We start from the raw sequence: 20,465 nt of genomic DNA on the forward strand, positions 1-20,465 counted from the left end.
TCTCTTCCTCACCTTCACTTTTGGGGGGTCTCAACATTTATTGTGATATCCCTTAACTTTGGCTCCACTTCTTCAAGTTGTACCTTTATTAAATTATCTCCATTTGAACCAAGTGAGTTGAGTTCTATGTTCTGCTGGGAGCCTGACTGATACAGAAGCTCTGCCCATGGTAGACATGAGGAAGCCTAGGCTAATGGAGATTGATCTCAACACATGCTTCTGTGAGCCTCATGGAAGAAAAAGAGGGTGTAGTGATTAATTCACTAGCTCTTTACAGCTCCCTCCTGGAATGGACAGATTTCTGCTCAAGTTTAACTGGACAAGATAAGTCATATGTCCACATCACTCTTCAAAGAAAGAAGAAAAGTATAGTTACCATTTTCTTGGAAAAGGTGAAGTAGGACACTTATGACTCCATTGACCCTTACGACTACCAAACTAAACATAAGCAAAGGCATGAGAACATGAGAATGTACAGATGGTTGGAGATTAATGACTATCCAGTGTGAGGGGAGCTTCACATGTATTCTAGGATTAGACGGAAACATCTGTGGGGTGAGGTCAGTGAGGGCTATCATGTCATGCAAAATTTGTGTAATACTTTTTTTCTTAGAATTGAAAGGAAGGCATAGAAAAAAATCTGAAAATGAGACAGGATCATGTCTATATTTTAGAATACTAAGATTCAACCATCATATTCTGAGTATAGATTATTTAATGAAGGGAGATTATAAAAAACTGTTTACATACAAACTTGGAAATATAACACACTAGGCTTATTATCTCAGCATCTGGAATGTATATTTGACTAAGACAATAAATTATATGCTTTTCTATATTGGGCAGAGGTTTCTATTACATGAATCAAGGCAATTAATTAGACCGATTAAATCGTTAGTTTACTCAATTATCACTGACATAATCACAGTCTCAGAGGAAAAAAAAAAGATTGTTTGCAGTAGAAATATTTTTTAAAATATCCTTTAATCAGAATAATTATGTGGAAATATTCTATCAGAAATATATATGTAGGTGGCTCAGTTGGTTGAGGTCCAACTTCAGCTCAGGTCATGATCTCATGGTTTGTGAGTTCCAGCCCCGAGTCAAGCTCTGTGCTGATAGCTCAGTGCCTGGAGCCTGCTTCGGATTGTGTCTCCCTCTCTCTCTGCCTCCCCCCACCCCCCTCCCCTGGTCCCCGTGCTCATGCTCTGTCTCTCTCTCTCAAAAATAAAATAAACATCAAAAAATTAAAAAAAAAGAAATGTATATGTAAAGCAGAATCACATATCAGGTTTGAAATTTTCCAGATAATTAATAGCTCATAAAATTTTTATGTAAATCAATGGATATAAAATTAGAGTGGCCAAACACTGAAGAATTCTGAGATAAGAACAATAAATATATGATGCAGAAATAAAATAGCACAAAATTTCTCTATGTTTTCAATGTAATATAATTTAATTATTGACTCTCACATACATAACTAGAGTATCATCAATCACCATATATTATATTTTTTCTAAGTCACCAAAACTAATTATAGTCAATAATCTTTACTCACTGAGACTAATCACTATACTACATTAAAAATCAATCTATTATGTGGTGTCTTGAAGGTCTGTTGGGTGTAGTGATTTTTATGAACCTCAAAATGTTATGTTGATTTCCTGAATACTTTACACAGATGTATCAAATTGTCCAGCTTCTCTCTTGTAAGCAGTAAAAACACTGGTGATTTGTATTTCATCTTTGTGCTAAGTAAACAGCTCTGTATTGAAAAAATGTTTCATGAAAATTGCCATTCAGATAATTTTTAAATTAGAATATTGATAAAAGGGGAATAAACTGAATTACAACAGGAAAATGCTGGATGAACGCAGGAGTAGAGGGAAAGTGACTCATCTTTATTTCAAGGGCTTCTTTACCCTTCCCTAAGACGTGTTTCTATTCAAAGATACGATGCTAAACACTTTAAGTTTCCCTTAGTTGATGCTTCTCCTAGAACTTGTAGGAATCAATTAAAATCTAATATTTCATGATTTTAGAGATAAAAATACTCCGCAGATGACCTAACCCATTACCAATACAGAAGCTGAAAAGGACATTAAACAGCAAAGTTACATCATTAGTAGCAGAGTAGGATCTATGTTTCCTGTTTGACAGAAATCTTTCCACCAAATCTCAAGTAAAATGCAAATAAATATTTAATGTTTACTATTATATTTATAGTTGAAACAAATTTTATCTACCTAAAATAATAGCATATTTTTTAACAAATGATACCAGAACAAACTGAGCATCATATGCAAAAAACGAGCAAAAGCAAACAAAAAAAACATGCATCTGCTCACAGACCTTACAGTCTTTACAAAACTAACCCAAGGTGCGTCATAGACCTAAGTATGAAAGGCGAAACTACAAAACTTCTAGAATATAACATAGGAGAAAACCTGGATCGCCTTGGACATAGCAGTGACTTTTTAGATACAACACCAAAGGCACAATCCATGAAAAAAAAAATAACTGATAAGCTGAACATCATTAAAATTAAAAATTTCTGCAAAATTTTAGTGCCTTATAAAGCTTATGAAACAAAATTTAGTGTCTTATTAAATAAACATACTCTTATGATCCAACAGTTGTGCTCTTTGGTATTTACCCAGAGTAGTTGAAGACACTTGGTTGCAACCAAGATGTCCATCACTAGGTGGATGGATACATAAACTGTGATCCATCTAGACAATGGGATATTATTCACTGCTAAAAAGAAATGAACTATAAAGCCATAAAAAGACATGAAGGAACATAAATTCATTATTATTGACTGAAAGAAGCTGATCTGAAAAGACTACGTACTATTAGAAGTCCAGGTATATGACATTCTGAAAAGGCAAATCTATGGAGATAGTAAAAAGATCAGTGGTTGCCAGAAGTTAGGGAGTGGGGAGGAATGAATAGGCAGAGCACAAAGGATTTTTAAGGCATTGAAAATACCTGTGTGATACTATAATGACGGATCCATGCCATTATACATAGAATGTGCAACACCGAGTGAGTGGTAATGTATACTATGGACTTGAAATGGTGTGATGTGTCAATGTGTGGGTTCACTGATTGAAACAAATGAACCACTCTGGTGGGGGTTGATAATGGAGGAGGTTGTGCATGTGTTGGGGGAAAATCATGGGCACATGGAAAATCTCCACTCTTTCTGTTTAATTTTGCTGTGAACTTATAAGTGCTCTAAAAAAATATGGTCTTTAAAAAAAAGAATCGGTTAATAAACACCCATATATTCCTCCTTCAGCTAGAATCACTAATTGTTGCCATTTGCCATATTTGCCTTTTTCTCTCTCTTTTATCTTTTCTCTCTCTTACTCCCTTTCCATCTCTCCTTTTCTCTCTCTCTCTTTTACACACATACCCCCGATTCCTTTACCGAACCATTTCAACCCAGCTGTTGCATCATGCATCTCCAAAGAACAAGGGTATTCACCTGCATGACTAGTTTACTTGTATCAGGCTCAAGAAATCTAAATTTTCTATCATAATATCATCTAACATACAGTCTATATTTCTATTTCTTCTATTGGCCCAATGATGTCTTCACTCTTTTAAATCCAGGAGCCAGTCAAAAATCACACATATGTTTATCAAGTCTCTTTAGCCTCATTGATTCACTTTATAGGTTTTAAAAAACTTTTCTTTATATTAAGAGGCCTGGATAGTTTGGTTTGTAGAATTATCTTTGTCTTAATTTGTCTGATTGTTTCCTCCTAATTAGAATAATTTTCCTCAAGAACATTGCATAGATGATATTGTGTCCTTCTTAGTACAAACTCATTTTGTTTCATAATTGGTAATGCTAATATGTGATAACATTTTTAAGGGTGGTATGGTCCAGATTTCTCCATTGTAGAGGTTCTTTTTTCTTTTTGCAGTTATTAAGTAATTAGTACAGTGAGTATCTTGTTTCCTATATCTTTATATATAAACATATTACATATGTTTATATAATTATATAATATATTAAATATATATGTGTTATATTTTGCAGTGTAATTTATCATTGACTGTATTATTTAATTTTAATAAACATCTCATAAATATTTATGTTTAGATCAATCTTAGAGATTTAAAGAACATTTTGTGTAAATGCACACAGTTAATAAACAATGAAATTGATGCTAGAATTTAGCTCTAGTTTTTCTTGTATTGTTCCCATTTTGGGACACACGGTCATGTTTGGACAGTGTCTAACAATGTATAGGCCAACCAAGATTTCAGAGTTTCTTAAAAACCAACAGTGACCATCTGAAATGAAGAGATCTAAGCATCTTATTTCATTTCCTTTGGCACTGGGCCCTTGGTGCATTTTGCTTAATGTGTTCGTTCTTCATTAACTTCCTTTTTATTCAGAGCTCGTTACAGTAAAAAACTCATCATATGGCATGGTGAGAAAGGTAGACTGGAGCTTCTTTGTGTGATATCACTGAAGAACACATTTTCCTTAAAGTGTAGAGAAAACAAAATAGCACAAATGACAATAACAAATTAGTGGTTTCTTCTTAGCGTAGAGCCAATGTAAAGTTTTCAATCTATGAGTCATTGTTTGGGTAGAATCCTTTCTAAATGAATTGCATCTAAAAATCTTGAATCTTTTGTGAGAGATGGTAGAAAGAGCTTGTCAGTCACCTGAATTTCAAATTCTGGTTCTTTCCAATATTGCCCATATGAACTTGGTCAAGTTAATGTCCTATTTTGTGGCCCCCGAATTGTACTTTCCAAAGCTATTGTGAGATTAAAATATTTAATAATTGTAAGGGTTTTTAAAAGGTGTCATGCACACAGTAAACATAAAAGGTGGATGAGAGACAGAATAGTGATCAAGAGTCAGGGCTCTGAAGCTAGAGAAAGTGGGATATGACTCATGGCCTCACCCTTACTACTGCAATGTAGATATTGAATTTTGAATATTAAAATACTGAGTTTTTAATGTTTATTTTTGAGAGAGAAAGAGAGACAGAGAGAGAGACACAGATAGACAGACAGACAGAGCTCGAGAAGAAGAGAGGCAGAGAGAGAGGAAGACACAGAATCTGAAGCCAGCTCCAGGCTCTGAGCTGTCAGCACAGAGCCAGTTGCATGACTCAAACTCAGGAATGGTGAGATCATGACCTGAGTTGAAGTTGTACCACTTAACTGACTGAGCCACCCAGGTGCCCCTAAAATACTGATGTTTAATCACCCTGTTGTGTTTTTTGCAGCCTGCCTCATCAAAGTTTGAACCTGGACACTTTGTGACTCAAGGCAGTAAGAAGTCGGTTTTGGACTTTTTTGGGTAAGTAAATACACGGAAGTTGGGAGTCATGAAGAGAGAGGGGCTTTCTAAATGTATTTTGCCTCTCAGGAAGCAGGCATATCCTTGGTATTCTCAATCTACTGAAGCCTACTCTGGTGGTCTGGGTCACTCATACTCATTTCTACTGTAGGAACCCTGGGCAGAACGTAATTTGAACTGATGAGAAGTTGTATCTTTGTTTTTCACACTTATTTTTAATGTGTATATGTGTGTACAAACATACACGCACACAAGCACACAGAAATAATGTGTTTTGCTGGGAGTATTGCCTTAGATCCCATTGAAAGTATAATGAAATATATAGTATAAATACATGATTACCTTTCTAAAACCCCTGAAATCTGAATTCTGGAACACATCCGGCCCCATGCATTTTTTTTTTTTTTGGGACAGAGAGAGACAGAGCATGAACGGGGGAGGGGCAGAGAGAGAGGGAGACACAGAATCGGAAACAGGCTCCAGGCTCCGAGCCATCAGCCCAGAGCCTGACGCGGGGCTCGAACTCGCGGACCGCGAGATCGTGACCTGGCTGAAGTTGGACGCTTAACCGACTGCGCCACCCAGGCGCTCCGGGCCCCATGCATTTTTAATGGAGGTGTGACTACAGGTGTTAAGGCTCCAGCATTTTCCATTTCCCCCTCGTGACAGCCTGGCGTATGGCTTGATAAACAGGCAAATATGAAGGAGACTTAAGGCAGATGTTTCCCATTTAAACTCTTTAAAGAGAAGACCTCATGAACTGACCTGGCTCTGTGACTCTTTGACCCAACACTGGTTAGCAGACAGAGATCTAGAATTTATCTACCAAGAGAGCTTCATGCTCTGGACTACAGACAGAAATCCATGTATTGTTTGAGGAGTGATTCAGTAGTGAGCCATAGATTCTGGCTGGTAAATGTGCCTGAGTGGGTCACTACAGAAAGAGGACAGATAGACCTGTAACATTCTGAGTCAGAGCCCTAATGAGGGTTATAGCCAAACTTCAAACCACAGTGCCAGTTGAGTACTGCCAGAGCTCAAAGGGCAGATCTGTGCTCATTAATTGCAAATTCTATTATCAGATACCAGCAGAGCACTCAGGGACCAGGAGACCTAGGGACATAACCATGGAGATGGTAAAAACCAAAGGGCTCTATTTAGATATCTCAGCAACCCCTTCCTGTGACTGGGATGACTTTGAACATCAAGGGTATCTTAAACTCAGTGAACCACAAATTCTACTTTAAAGATATTTTAGCAAGATGGAATAGAAAAAACAACAACCTTGATTTCAAACAGTCATTTCATTTTTTTTTTTTTTTTTTACTTTATATGGTTGTACTATATAATCTGATCATACATTCATCCTATTATATACATACATGTTAAAACACTTGTAAATAAGCTCCCTTCCTATTTGGTTTTATATGTAAACTATTATAAGACAATTTTTAAAAATTAAATAACTTCTAGATATATGGAAACATACCTAAATAAAAATGTCTTTTATTTTCATAAAATAGTAATGAATTAAAATTTTAGTTTAAGATCATTTATAGTTTCAAAAGCCTTTACATTTTTCCAAAGAATTTAATATATTCCTACTGAACATTTCATTAAAAATGCCACAGACAGAATATGAGTTTTTCTAAGTATGACTTCTAACATTTTACTAAAATCAGTAAAAATAATTTTGTGCTTGGAAGGTTACTACATTTCATCTCCCTCTCTGTAGAAATAGAATGAGAAAAAAGCAATAATAAGAGATGATAGCTTCAAATGTTAAAAAATAAAAAGTCATTTCCAATTGCACACCCATTATCAGCCACAGAAAATGCGGGACTGAAGTAGGAGACATGGTGTGTAGCGCTCTGAAAGCACCATAATTTTAGAGATGGATCAATGAAAAAGAAAAAAAATACATCATTTGAAAATGCTGTAGCATTAAAAAGGCTTGGGGGAAAATGAGGTTGCAGTTTGAACAAAATTATACATTTACAAAAGAGGGAAGAAATTAGTTATTGTCTCAGCATCACCATAAAGAGTCCAGAAAAACTATACAAAACCCTTTTGTAACTAATAACTTGAAAATTAACGAGTCCTAGATCTTCAATTTACTTTTGATAAATAAACTTTATTTGAATTAAGAGAAGAAAGCATTTAAGTATAAGAAACAGAGAAACATTTTCAACAATTTTAGAACATACCTAGGTTATATTGTAAAGAAACAGCACCACCAACAAAATACTCCTAAAAGGATCTTTGGTAATAGTGTCTAGTTGGGAACCATTGTATCTTTACAGGAAATACCTGGGGCACTGGGTTGATTGGTGTGCCTACACACCATATTCATGTGCACTCAGCCTGTGAATGTGATCTTATATGGATATGGTTAGTTAAGTGACTATATAAGAGGAAAATTTGGGCAGAAAACACAGACACAGAGGGAAATAGGCAAGGTGACAACAGAGGCAGTGGTTGAAGGGATGCAGTGAGGGGTGTCAAGAATTGCCAGCAACTTCCAGAAGCTAGGAAGAGTCATAGGACAAATTTTCCTTAGAACCTTCAGAAGGAGCATGACCCTAAGAAATTAATATATTTATCCAAAACAACAACAATTTTTTATATAAATAATGAAATTGACACCTAACTAATGCATTTTCTGTCTTGCTCCCATCACTGATCCTTTATATATTTTTTTTTATTTAAAAAAAAATTTTTTTTAACGTTTATTTATTTTTGAGACAGAGAGAGACAGAGCATGAACGGGGGAGGGTCACAGAGAGAGGGAGACACAGAATCTGAAACAGGCTCCAGGCTCTGAGCTGTCGGCACAGAGCCCGACGCGGGGCTCGAACTCACGGACCGCGAGATCGTGACCTGAGCCGAAGTCGGATGCTTAACCGACCAAGCCACCCAGGCGCGCCTATATATTTTTTAAGCTAACAGGTATTTGTTTGTTGTTTATACCTTCAAAAAAAATTTTTGATTTTGATGGCATGTTAGGTGAAATCTTTACTCATTTTTCTGGCACAGATTCATTTATTCATTACATCAAAATTCATTTACTGAGTATCTAATGTGTACTATATTCCAAACTCACTTTTGATTTCTCTGAAAGTCTGGACCTTCTCATTTGTGATAAAGCTTCAAAAATCATCTGGCTAAATCAGTAGTGTATTAACTGTCCAAAGCATTTTCTTGAGTTCATTTTTTAAAAATTCTATTCCTCCATTTTAGAAGAGAACGACAAGGTTTTTCCAGGAACTTGTCATTTAATGCATAGAAAATATTCCAAATATTCTTCTGGATCACTTGCTGGCTTAGTTTCGTTGTACAGAGGTACCATATGATCACCATCTCGGATGACTAATATTGCCATTGTAAATGTCTGCTCCTGAGGTCCTATGGACCTGTGAATATTGTTCCAACTTATGGCCTAGATATGGGTATATTTGATAAATAAACAACTGAGAACTTTTAGGAGTATCTAATGTTAGAACTGGGGTAGAAGTGCCTGTTTTGTCCTATAATAACATGTTACCCACTTTGTTCTCATATGCATTTGGACCCCTGCCTACAGCAATAATTGTGCCTGGATCCACTTATAAATGCTGAAATTAAAATGCTCTGCCACTTCCAACCATGTTTATTTGAAGCCAGTGTGACATTTGACTACAGACATGAAGAGGGAAACAAATTAAGATTTATTTTTTATCCATTAAATATTAGGGCTATATAGGCCATTTTGTGTTCCTTAATTTTTTCATAGCATATGTGAATTAGGTACTATTAGCTCTATTTCGCTGATGAGTTTGGGATTAAATTTGTATTCTAACATTACAAATTACGTAGTGTTGTAGACTCTAAGTCTAAAGTTCTCTTTTGTCTAGCAAAGAGCGGATGCAGGATTAAAAAGAGAGATGGCTAATGTCTAGGAAAAAGACAAGAGCCCCGAATAAGGGTCCTAGCTCCGCATTTATTCAGATCAGAAGGTTTGCGAACGTGATGGGCATGTACAAAGAGACAAAGAAACTAGGAACATTAACTTGTGGATGTGAGACGGAAAGGGGATTTTGAAGATATACAGTGTTTGGGGTTTGGGTCAATATAAAACAAATTCCAGGTGCCGGGCAGGTGGGTGGATGGCAGACAGGAGATGCCGTGCCTGTTTATCTTTGCCAGCCTAGGGGATGAGACAGACAGGGCGAATAACCTCAGGGTTAACAAGACACCTTTTCTTTTGTTAACCATCTCTGCTTTGGGCTGCTTTGCCTACAGTGCAGTGTTCCAAAGTCCAATTCACCAATTTTTACCTGCCCTGGCCCTATTCTCCTATGAAAGCAGATTTCTGCTATAGTACTAAACTTGGGGTGCTTTCATCCTGAATATCTAATCTTGTTACTCCTATGTATTGGGCACCTTTGCACAAATTCTATTTCAGGCCTTTGCCTCTCTCTCTCTCTCTCTCTCTCTCTCTCTCTCTATTTTTTTGGGGTTCAGCACCCCCTCCTTATTTGGGGGTGCCTTTGCACCTCCCTATTCTTGGCACCTTTGTGCCTCCCAATTCTTGAAGTGCCAATCTGGTTACCCAAACTCGAGTGTGAGCATTTTATGACTTTGTGTTTCTTTGTGCCTTGTTAACCCATTGGTGTAGGCCCGGGCTTACACCTAAGCTTCCAAGATTCCCAAGCTTCTCTGCCACAAGGTAGCACTTCAGATTTGTATAAAACAGAATGCCTATTTCATGAGATCCTGGTTTCTCTAAATTAGTTCCCCAACCTGGTGAGGCATTGTTGTTCCATCTTTTTCAGTTTGCCATTTACACTATTTTTAATATTATTGCTAGCATCAATATAATAGACACTTCTTGAATACCTACTAAGTGTAATACATGGAAAAACAAGGATTCCTCACTACTGAGCCTTCATTCAAATCACAGTTTAAATGCCAAGCAACATAACAAACCAAACAATAAAGGCATATCAGTCCTTGTATTAGTTTTCTGTAGCTGCTGTAATTAAACCACCACAACCCTGGTTGTTTAAAGAACACATTATTTTCTTACAGTTCTGAAGATCAGGAGTCTGAAATTAGTTTCACTGGTCCAAGGCTCAGCATCGCACTGGAGGCTCTAGGGGAGAATCCATTCCCTTGCACTTTCTAGCATCTAGAGCTGCATTTGTTGACTTGTGGGACCCTTTCTTAACTTTTGAAGCCAGACTTTTAGCATCTTAGCATCTTGCCTTAGTCCGCACACTGGATGCTTCTTTTGTGCCAAGTCTCCTCCAAATTCCTTTTATAAAAACACTTGTGATTTCACTTAGGGCCCATTAAGATAATCCAAGATAATCTCTTCATCTTCAGATCTTTATTTTAATCACGATTATGAAGTCTCTTTTGCCATATGAGGCAATATTCACAGTTTGGATGATTAGGATGTGGGTCTCTTCAGGGCCATTAATCAGTTTACCACAGTGCTGAAAGCCACAATCTAAATTTACCTGTTTAGTATTTTTCAGCTGTATGTGCTACTTTCCAGTACCATCTAGATGACCCAATCGGTCACTTTGAGTTCACATATTACTAAATATACTGGTACCAAATATTAGCAAATTAATATGCCACCTTTCCCAAGAAACATATCCATTTTATTAGTTGACTAGATAACTTGATTCCTTACACCACTGATATGACTCTAAAAGCAAGAGTATCAGGAATCACATCCAGGTAATTGAGTCCTTGCTGTTATTTTCAAACTGTGTTGTTCTTGGGCTATATGATTTTTTAAAAATAAACATATCTTTTTTTAGTGGAGAATGGCTAATGAAGTTATTTCCTAATATTCACTTAAATAGGCATAATCTTGAATCACTGAATGTTGCTGAGAATTCCAAGTTTGCAGTAGGGAAAATCATTGATAACTTGCTAAGATCTTTGATGACAGACAATAACAAAGTTTCAGGGTTTGCAAACCATCATACAAAGCATTATATCTGAGAAGATAAAACTATGGAACCTAAATATCCAGGAATAATGGAAATAAACAGATCATAAACAAGGAGAAAATGCTGAAAATTAAACATAAAATATGCTTTGTATATATTTAGAAATATTAGTAACTTTAATAAGATTGCCACTGAAACAGGGTGAAATTCAAACTAAATGGCTGATATAATCTCATGTTGAAGGACTTGGAATTTTAGCTTTTCCCTTTAGTTCTGACCAGTTCTTTTGATCACGTGTAAGCAGCATGTGCCCTAGGCTACTTCTGGAATTGTTTGAACTTGACCACCATGGATGCCACAGGGGCTGATGAGGAAGGGAAGCTCTTTAAAAATTTACAAGGTGACGTGAGTTGTAGCAGCTCTTTATTTAAGATGAATGGAAAATTTTAAATTTAATTGCTTTCTCAGGAAACTAACTTTTGAGATGGCAATTGCAGCAAATCAGAGGTTGGTGTTACTGGATGCCACTCAACCAGTGAAACTTCAATGTCGGTCCTCTTTTCACTGAAAGTTAAAAAACTGCTGGCAAATTTGTGTTTCAAGTATTTTGACAACTTTTTAAATGTTTGAAGTAACACAGGTGGCTTATGCAACAGAGGGATATCTGTGTTATTGTGGACATTCTTAATAAGCTTGAATATAAGAAGTTTATATTAGGTGATAGTTTCCTAAACTATCCTACATTTGGCCTGCATTTGTAAAAGCAACACCACCCTTCTTACAACATTATCATCTGAGAAATATTTTGGCTATCACAAATACTATCCTGAAAGTAATAATTCTACAAGCACTAACTGCTATGAAAATTTAGCAAGTAATCTGGAAATTATCATCCAATCACAAACTGCCACAATAAAAATATACTATGGGAAAAGTATAGAACAAAGTGAACAAAGTACTACCAAGGATTACCTTGTTACAAAGGGGTGGTATTCACATATATATGTATATATATATACACATATATACATGTATATGTGAGTATATATATAATTTTATATATGTATATGTATATATATATATATATATATAATTTTTAAAGAATTATTACAACTAGCATGTGGTTCTTTTGTCATTTAGAATATAGATTTAAGAAATTAGCAAAGTTCTCTTTTCAAAGAAAAGTTATTTTTTAAATCTAATTGTGAAAATTAGTAAAGGAAACCTCCTTAAAAATGGAGTTTGGAATTCAAGCCCCACGTTGGGCTCTGTGCTGACAGCTTGGAGCCTGGAGCCTCCTTCAGATTCTGTGTCTCCCTCTCTCTGCCCCTTCCTGCTCATGCTCTGTCTCTCTCTCTCAAAAATGAAAAAATGTTAAAAAAAAAATTTAAAAAAAAATGGAGTTTGGAAGCCCTGAAGGGGGCACTCTCATGCACATACCATTGCTTGTAACCTAAATAACTAGCAGAAAGAAGACAAGAATTGTTTTGACAAGGAAGATCATTTTTTACACTGGAATTTTATCTCCTGCTTTTAAGAAAAAGAGGGAAGATCCCTCCCTACCCCAGCAACAACACACTAACCACCACTTGCAGCCAGTGAGAAGCCCCCATCACTTCAATGAAGCCCCCACCACCTCCCCAATTTCCTCCTGAAGCCTAACAAAAGCTGACTTTTCCTCTGTATCTTTGGACTTGCCTGTGGTTTACCACAGTTTGCATGCCCCAAATTGTAATTCCTCTGCTATTCCAAAATAAACCCATTTTGCTGGTAAAATAACTGGCTGGTTTACTTTAAGGTCATCACTATGATTCCTTCTGTACTATCTCCTTTGATTTTTGATCCATGACAAGATTTTGAAACATTTAAGTAGGAAATTTAATAAACAGATTTTCAGGGGATAAACTTTCCTTATACTAACGGGGTTAAAATTCTTCAGTCACTTGGAAATGAAAGACTAATCACTTAGGACGTAGGTAAAGCTGGCTTTTCATTAATGGAGAGAGAAATAGTCTGAAATACAAAAACACCCACCATGAAGATCAAGAAATCATCTCTTAATAAAGAACTGTAAGGATAAAATGGAGTTTTTCTGAAGCAAAAACTGTTGACTTCATTATTTCTACTGCTGGTTACACAGTTTGAGAATAAAGTGTGTTCTTTTTGCCAATCAATATTAAAAAATAATAGCCTAGAAATGGTTATGCTACCAAAAGTAGAAACAGCAAGAAAAAATGTAGTGTTTTTCTCTGTGTCTTGCTTAGTTTTCATATCAGATGGGTAGATACACTAAGTCAAGTGGTGTGGCCAAGACCGGCAGCCATCAAAGGGCACTGCTAAGGCTTGAAACTTAGACCTGCCAGTATCTTATATTGCTTTTATAATAATCAAATATTCACATTTTATTTTAGGAATCCAACTTGGCAGTACAGTATAAATGAAACAATTCAATTCGCTATTTTCTTTAATAAATAAAAGGTGCCTCAGATTAATCCTCAAAGAATATGGCCAAAAAGGATTAAGGCTACTCCCTTCACGGTTATTATTGGTTGTATTTCTGTCTATGATAGAGAGAGCTCATAATCACATCTGCTACAACCCTAAGACTGTTCATTTTAAGGAATCTACAAACAAATTGCTCATATCTGTCACTTGGTAATTGGAAATGGATTCTTATAGAAGCTAATGCTTAAGTCACTGTATACAGATTATTACTGACATTAAATAGAGATTTTCATCTGCTTGTTCTCAGGGCTAAAAATGTCTAAGAAACATGTTCTTTCTATTTCTAAGGTGAAACTAGATAACCATATAGTATAACCATTATTAAATACAAATTCCAAAATGTGTAAGAACCTTTTTTTTTCTTTCGATATCACCTCTTCTTTTCTGGCAATTAACACCCAAATTAGACTGTTATCACATTTACCAAGTTACTGTCATGATAAAAGTTTATTTTTACCTGTTTTTATTTTTCTTCACTTTGTCTGCTTTTTAAAAACCTACCTCTGGCTAAAATATATTTGACATGATTTCAGAAGTCTGGACCAAGTACATATTGAAAATAAACATAAGAAAGAGAATAACCAGAAGTTTATAGTTATTAATTACAAATTACTAATATTTGCTTAACCACTTAAATTGGCCAAATTTAACAATGGCTATTACACAAATGGCTAAACTAGAAGGAAGAGAAGAGTAGCTACTTACTCATATTTACTGTTCCCCAAATATGTATCTGGTACCTCACACATTGAGATATTATGGGGTGATTAAGTATATAGATGCTAGATTTAAACTTCATGGGTCTTCTTTTCACCTCTGTCCTTTTCTATCTATGTGACTTTTGGCAAATTGCTCAAACTTTCTGTGTCTTGGTGTTCTTCGATAGAATCCATCTGTATTTTATCTGTAGATAAGCACATTATGTTCTTTATAGAGTTCTCATAAAGTTCATAAAGTATTTAGACCAGTGCTTGATATACAGTAAACACTCTTATCATTAGAGTATATTTGCTTCTCTAGTTTGAGCATTTGACACAGAGTTTCCAATAAAACACTTTGATATCACTCCTCTTTCTCATTCTATTCTTAGTTCCATAACAGCTTACATAGTCTTAAAAAGTTAATATATGTGTTATATATATCTATATCTATATACACATATATAGATATAGATATATATGCATATGTATTTTTAAATGAATCAAATAAACAGGAAAGAGAATAAGTAGCCTATCTGGTAGCCTTTGCCTGGTAGAATTACATGATCTGATGAATTTGTTATAGATTGATTCATTTAACAATTAATGTGGGCCTAGAATAACAACAGACTAGGTGGATGCATAGACAAATATGTTGGCTTTGCCCTTTAGAAAATTATAGTGGTGAGCTAGACATGAAGTTCATGATTTCTATGTGACAAGTGGTATTATAATTGTATCCCAAAGATGTTCCAGGAGGAGAAACTTCCCAATCCAGTTTTGCAGGCATGGGGGATGGAAGAAGAAAAGAAGATGATGTATGGGTTGAGCTCTGAAGGACGGTAGTCAGGTATTAAATAGTTCAAAATATACCAAGACTATGTGTGTAGCCCAGAAGATGAGAAAAAGATATGGCAAATTAAATATGACAGGAGTGTTGAGTGATTGGAGACAGAAGAGGCTGAGCATGTAAGGCAGCCACAGAGCACCTGGTATTAGGCTTACACTTTATCAGAAGGTGTTGGGGAGATTGATGTATTAGTCAGGATTCTGCAGAGAAACAGAAAATATAGATATGAATACTTATATCTATGTCTCTATACCTATTATCTCTATTATCTATCTATCTATCTATCTATCTATAATGTATTATCTATGTACATATGTATGTATGTATGTATGCATGCATGTATCTATTTATCCATCTATCTATCTAATCTATCAAAATAGAGGTAAAGAGAAAGCTGAAAACTCATGCAGGCAAGGTCTCTATGTTTAAAGCTTGAAGAGAATTCCTTTTTCTTCGCAAAATCTTTCTTTTAAGGCCTTCAACCAACTGGATGAAGCCCACACACATTGCAGAAGGTAAGTGCTTCACTCAAAATCTACTGATTTGAATGTTAATTACAACTTAAAAAATATTTTTACAGCAACATCTAGAGTATTATTTTATCAAACAACTGAGCACTGTAGCCAAGCCAAGTTGACCCATAAATTAACCATTATAGGAGACACTGAAGTTTTAGTCAGGAGAGAGAAGGTGAGTTTTTTGTTCCAGAAGTTAACTTTGAGGATGAACCCAGGGAAGAAAGAGCATATATGAAGATGGGAGGTATCTCCCTAGGAAGATGATGCATGAATACAGATGAGAGATGACACTGGATTGTTCCTGTTTTGATGAAGAGGACTATCTAGGAGTTTGAAGGATGTAAAGGAGGCAAGATTAACAAGAGTGGGTGAGGATTACATATTTGATGTAGAAGGTAACAAAAGGAAGGCATCAAGAATAACCACTATCCTTCCATAGTTAATTTGAGTTTAAAATGGAAGGCTTTCTATTCTTTCTTTGTCTTTAAAGCAAAGACAAACCACTGCTAATTTCCAATTATAATTATCCCCCCAGAACTCTTAATCTGCAATATTCATCCTCTTCTGAATAGCGTTCTTCTGAAGTCTCTTCATTTTAATTCATTTGTTTTTCTTGGTGAATTAAAAAAAATTTTTAATGTTTATTTATTTTTGAGAGAGAGAGAGACAGAGCATGAGCAGGGGAGGGGCAGAGAGAGGGAGACACAGAATGTGAAGCAGGCTCTAGGCTCTGAGCTGTCAGCATAGAGCCCAACATGGGGCTCGAACTCAGCAACCATGAGATCATGGCCTGAGCCCAAACCAGATGCTTAACTCACTGAGCCACTCAGGTGCCTCAAGGCACCTGATTCTTTTTTTTTTTTTTTTTTTAATATATGAAATTTACTGTCAAATTGGTTTCCATACAACACCCAATGCTCATCCCAAAAGGAAGGCACCTGATTCTTGATTTCAGGTCATGTCATGATCTCATGGTTCATGGTTCTGAGCCCTGTGTCAGGCTCTGTGCTCACAGTGCTGAGCACAGCTTGAGATTCTGTCTCTCTCGCTCTCTCTGTCTCTCCCCAGCTCATTCTCTCTCTCTCTCTCTCTCTCAAGATAAATAAAAAAACTTTAAAAAAGAGAGAGAGAGAGATAATTTTATCTTCTGTCAGGCAAAATATAATTTAACACCATAATGATACAACCTCCTCAGCGTCATTAGGCTACTTGATAGAGGATATGATTAATGCCTATGTAGACTCATTAATTACAGGACTCTACTCAAAACAGTAGGAACAAAATCCTGTTCACTAGTAAACAGAATTGTAGTAATGACCTATTAGTTTAAGAACAGTGAATAGATACTTAGAAATGTGATTTCACTTGATCTAGAGTAATACGTGATAACTCACTGACAAATTCAGAATGCTATTAGGTCAGTTGATACTGTGGCTTGGAGTAGTCTCATAGGAACGATATATTTGTCAAAATATTCATTAAAGTAACTATAATGAATGAAGCAAAAAACATATCTAAAGCTAACTTTTGGAATGTAACTAACTACAATAATGTTAAGCAAGTGTTTTCACAGTTTAATCATATTTGGAGACTAGAGAATTAGCATTTTCATTTTAAAACTGTAATCATGCTAAAATTCGAGGAGTGTAACATTTTACACCTTTTACTGATGTTTAATACTAAACAAAGAGACGCAAAAATATCTCTTAAAGGTTAAAAATGAAGATTTAACCTATTCATAAAGACAAACATGGAGATGAATAATTCATTTCAGATAGTCTGCTCTTTTCTTTTACTAATATTTAATAATACCAAGAATTGACATAAAGTCTCTTTAAAGATCTAAATAATTGAAATACGAATTTTTCATATTTGGGGTTCAGTATGGCCAAAAGACTGTGACTTTAAAACTCTAGGGCATATGGATCCTGTGAGTTTAATCCTGAAAAATCAGTGTGCTTCTCCAACATTCGTTTCTAAATAAGAAAGTACAACTAAAGTTATACTCTATACTCTAAATAAGAAATATAGAAATAAGAAATATACTACAAATAAAAAAGTAAACCTTAGTGATTATTTTGAAAGTTTATTTATTTATTTTTGTTTATTTTTAAGAGAGAGAATGAGCAGGGGAGCAGCAGAGAGAGGGAGAGAGAGAGAATCCCAAGCAGGCTCCAAACTGCTGATGCAGAGCCCCATGCGGGGCTTGAATTCATGAACCGTGAGATTATGACCTGAGCCGACACCACCAAGAGTAGGATGCTCAACCAACTGAGCCACCCAGGTGCCTCAGCCCTAGTGATTATTACCCGAGTGTTAAAATAAGCAACTGCTATCTATTTGAATAGGGAAAATCATTCAAGTGTCACAATGGCAAATAAGAGTCTCTGGTAGACTAATGTTGATTATTGTACAAAAACACTTGACATAGATATTTAATGTTTCTCACAGTAAACTTCTGGAATGGGATTTTAATTTTCATTTTACAGTGGAATAAAGCTTGAGTGGTAAGGCATCCTAACAGTGTCCCACCACTCAGCGTGAAGACAAAGAAAACCTTAGGATATTTTCTACCAAACTGCATTGACTTCATATTAAAGAGGAAATTTCAATAGAGTTGATTTTACACCCACAAAGAGCCAAGACATTTTTAGGCCAAATTTTAATTGTAGAAGAAGAAGTAGGGCAGAGTGAGCCGCTCTAACAGGTGAGGCAGCAAGTTCAGTGAAAAAGAAAATGTAAGCATTGCCATTAATGGGAAAGAAAAGAAAGTTAAAAATACAAAAATTAGCTATGGAAATATTCCAATCATTTGTGCCTCTTCTTTCGAAATTAAAGACTTTAAGCCAGTAATTACAACCTCATTCAAATAATTCTAATCTTTGATAACCTACTCTTAAGTAAAATTTATGATGTTAAATGAATTCTCTTCTTTAAGAAGCATCTGAAATTACAGGAACTGATCTGCTAATAATGTTAGGATGTTTTAGTATAAACAAATGTTGAGAAAAACTTGTCCTGAGACAAAAGTCTAGATTTAGAAAAAAAGATTCTTCCCCACCTATTTACAATGAGTATTTTGAAAGAAGCTCCAGGAAAGAAAGAAATCTTTTCTTCGCATACTTCTCTTTTGTATTTTGAAGTTTCCTGCATGGGAATAGCTCAATTGTCAGGAATGGCTTAGGATAACACATGACATACTAGAGATAATCAAATCACCTTGAATTTTTTTCTTTAAATGTTTTTAACATTTATTCATTTCTGAGAGACAGAGCAAGCGGGGTGGGGCAGAGAGAGAGAGGGAGACACAGAATCTGAAGCAGGCTCCAGGCTTGGAGCTGTCAGCACAGAGCCCGATGCAGGGCCCGAACCCATGAACCTTGAGATCATGACCTGAACCAAAGTCGGACGCTTGACCAACTGAGACATCTAGGTGCCCCTTAAATTTAATATACTTTCTGTCTGTGTTCCTTGATCAAGTTATTGGTCACTCTGTACTACAGATTATTAATTTACAATATGGAGTTTGGGATACATACCCTGACAGGTTGTTCTGAGTACTAAAAATAGACGAAGGGTATAAAAAGTCTTGATATGAGATCTGACTCGTTCTAAGAGCTGAAAATGCAGAATGTGCTTTGGACTTGCCAAGAAAGTGGGAACATTAAAGTTGGCAGTCTGCCAGGACTGGAGTGGTCCTTTCAATTGCTGCTCTCCTTTTCAATGACTCTTACCCATTTTCTTCTTAGCAGATTCCTTATCTAAGAACCACATGCTTCAAAATCACCTGGACTGTCTCGGCCCCACCTCACATCTAAGTAATTAGACTCTCTGGATCAAGGAGAAAGAACACAAAACGTTAAAGCTGGATATCAGATTTTGGTACTCATTTATGTCACTTTCTCAGATTTTAGGAAAGTTAATTAAATATTCAGAATCACTCTCTCTACTCTTATATGTATTTTATCATTTCTAATGAGGGTTAACAAAGTATGTGATAGTGGTTGGTAAAGTATAAAGTAATACAAAATTGAAATTCTCTTTATGGTTGAAAACTGCTATTATTGGTGTTAAACCAAAATGGAGGCTACTCTCAAGGGAACCACCTATAGTCACATAATCAAAAGTTAAACCATGCTGATTTCCCCTAAGGGCTAACTCTGAATTTAAACAAAATCTAAGCTTTCTTCATGTCCGTGGAATTTTGCAGCTTCCTCACCAATCAGCTACACATAAATAAGCTCAATCAGAGCTACTACCTTAATAGAAATGTAAGTATTTAGTAACCAATCACAACTGAAAACAATACACTTCCTCATTTGCTCTTTATAAACTGAGCTGTAACCTGCTGAGAGCCCAACCTCTCATCACTTTCAGTTTTGAAGTCTCCCTATTCTTAGAAAGTTTGTTTCCCGCTCAATAAAATATTCTTTTCAGGTAAATCTCTCTCAATTTTCTTTTGACATTGGGAAATCGATGTCTTCTTGAGTTTGACATATTTTAGGTTTTACCATCTTGTCCTCTCTGCTTTCCAGAGTTTAAGAAAGTGAATTTTCTATTTTGAGTTTGGCTACCCCACATGGTACAGACTGTATCCGTCTTCAT

At 35.7% G+C, this 20,465-nt stretch overlaps 1 long non-coding RNA gene across 3 annotated transcripts in view; it reads left to right on the forward strand.

The window, feature by feature from the left end:
- The window catches only part of LOC122211886, a 161,731-nt gene that overhangs the window by 28,732 nt on the left and 112,534 nt on the right, over window positions 1–20,465 (forward strand). Inside the window, exons 2-3 of one of the 3 annotated variants that reach the window (XR_006198886.1) lie at window positions 5,268–5,341; window positions 19,610–19,742. This is a non-coding gene — a long non-coding RNA (uncharacterized LOC122211886). The remainder of the gene's footprint in view (window positions 1–5,267; window positions 5,342–19,609; window positions 19,743–20,465) is intronic. The other 2 variants (XR_006198885.1, XR_006198884.1) reach the window with 2 other exon arrangements.

Source organism: Panthera leo, chromosome F3 (assembly GCF_018350215.1).
Source record: "Panthera leo isolate Ple1 chromosome F3, P.leo_Ple1_pat1.1, whole genome shotgun sequence".
Classification (NCBI taxonomy): Eukaryota; Metazoa; Chordata; class Mammalia; order Carnivora; family Felidae; genus Panthera; species Panthera leo.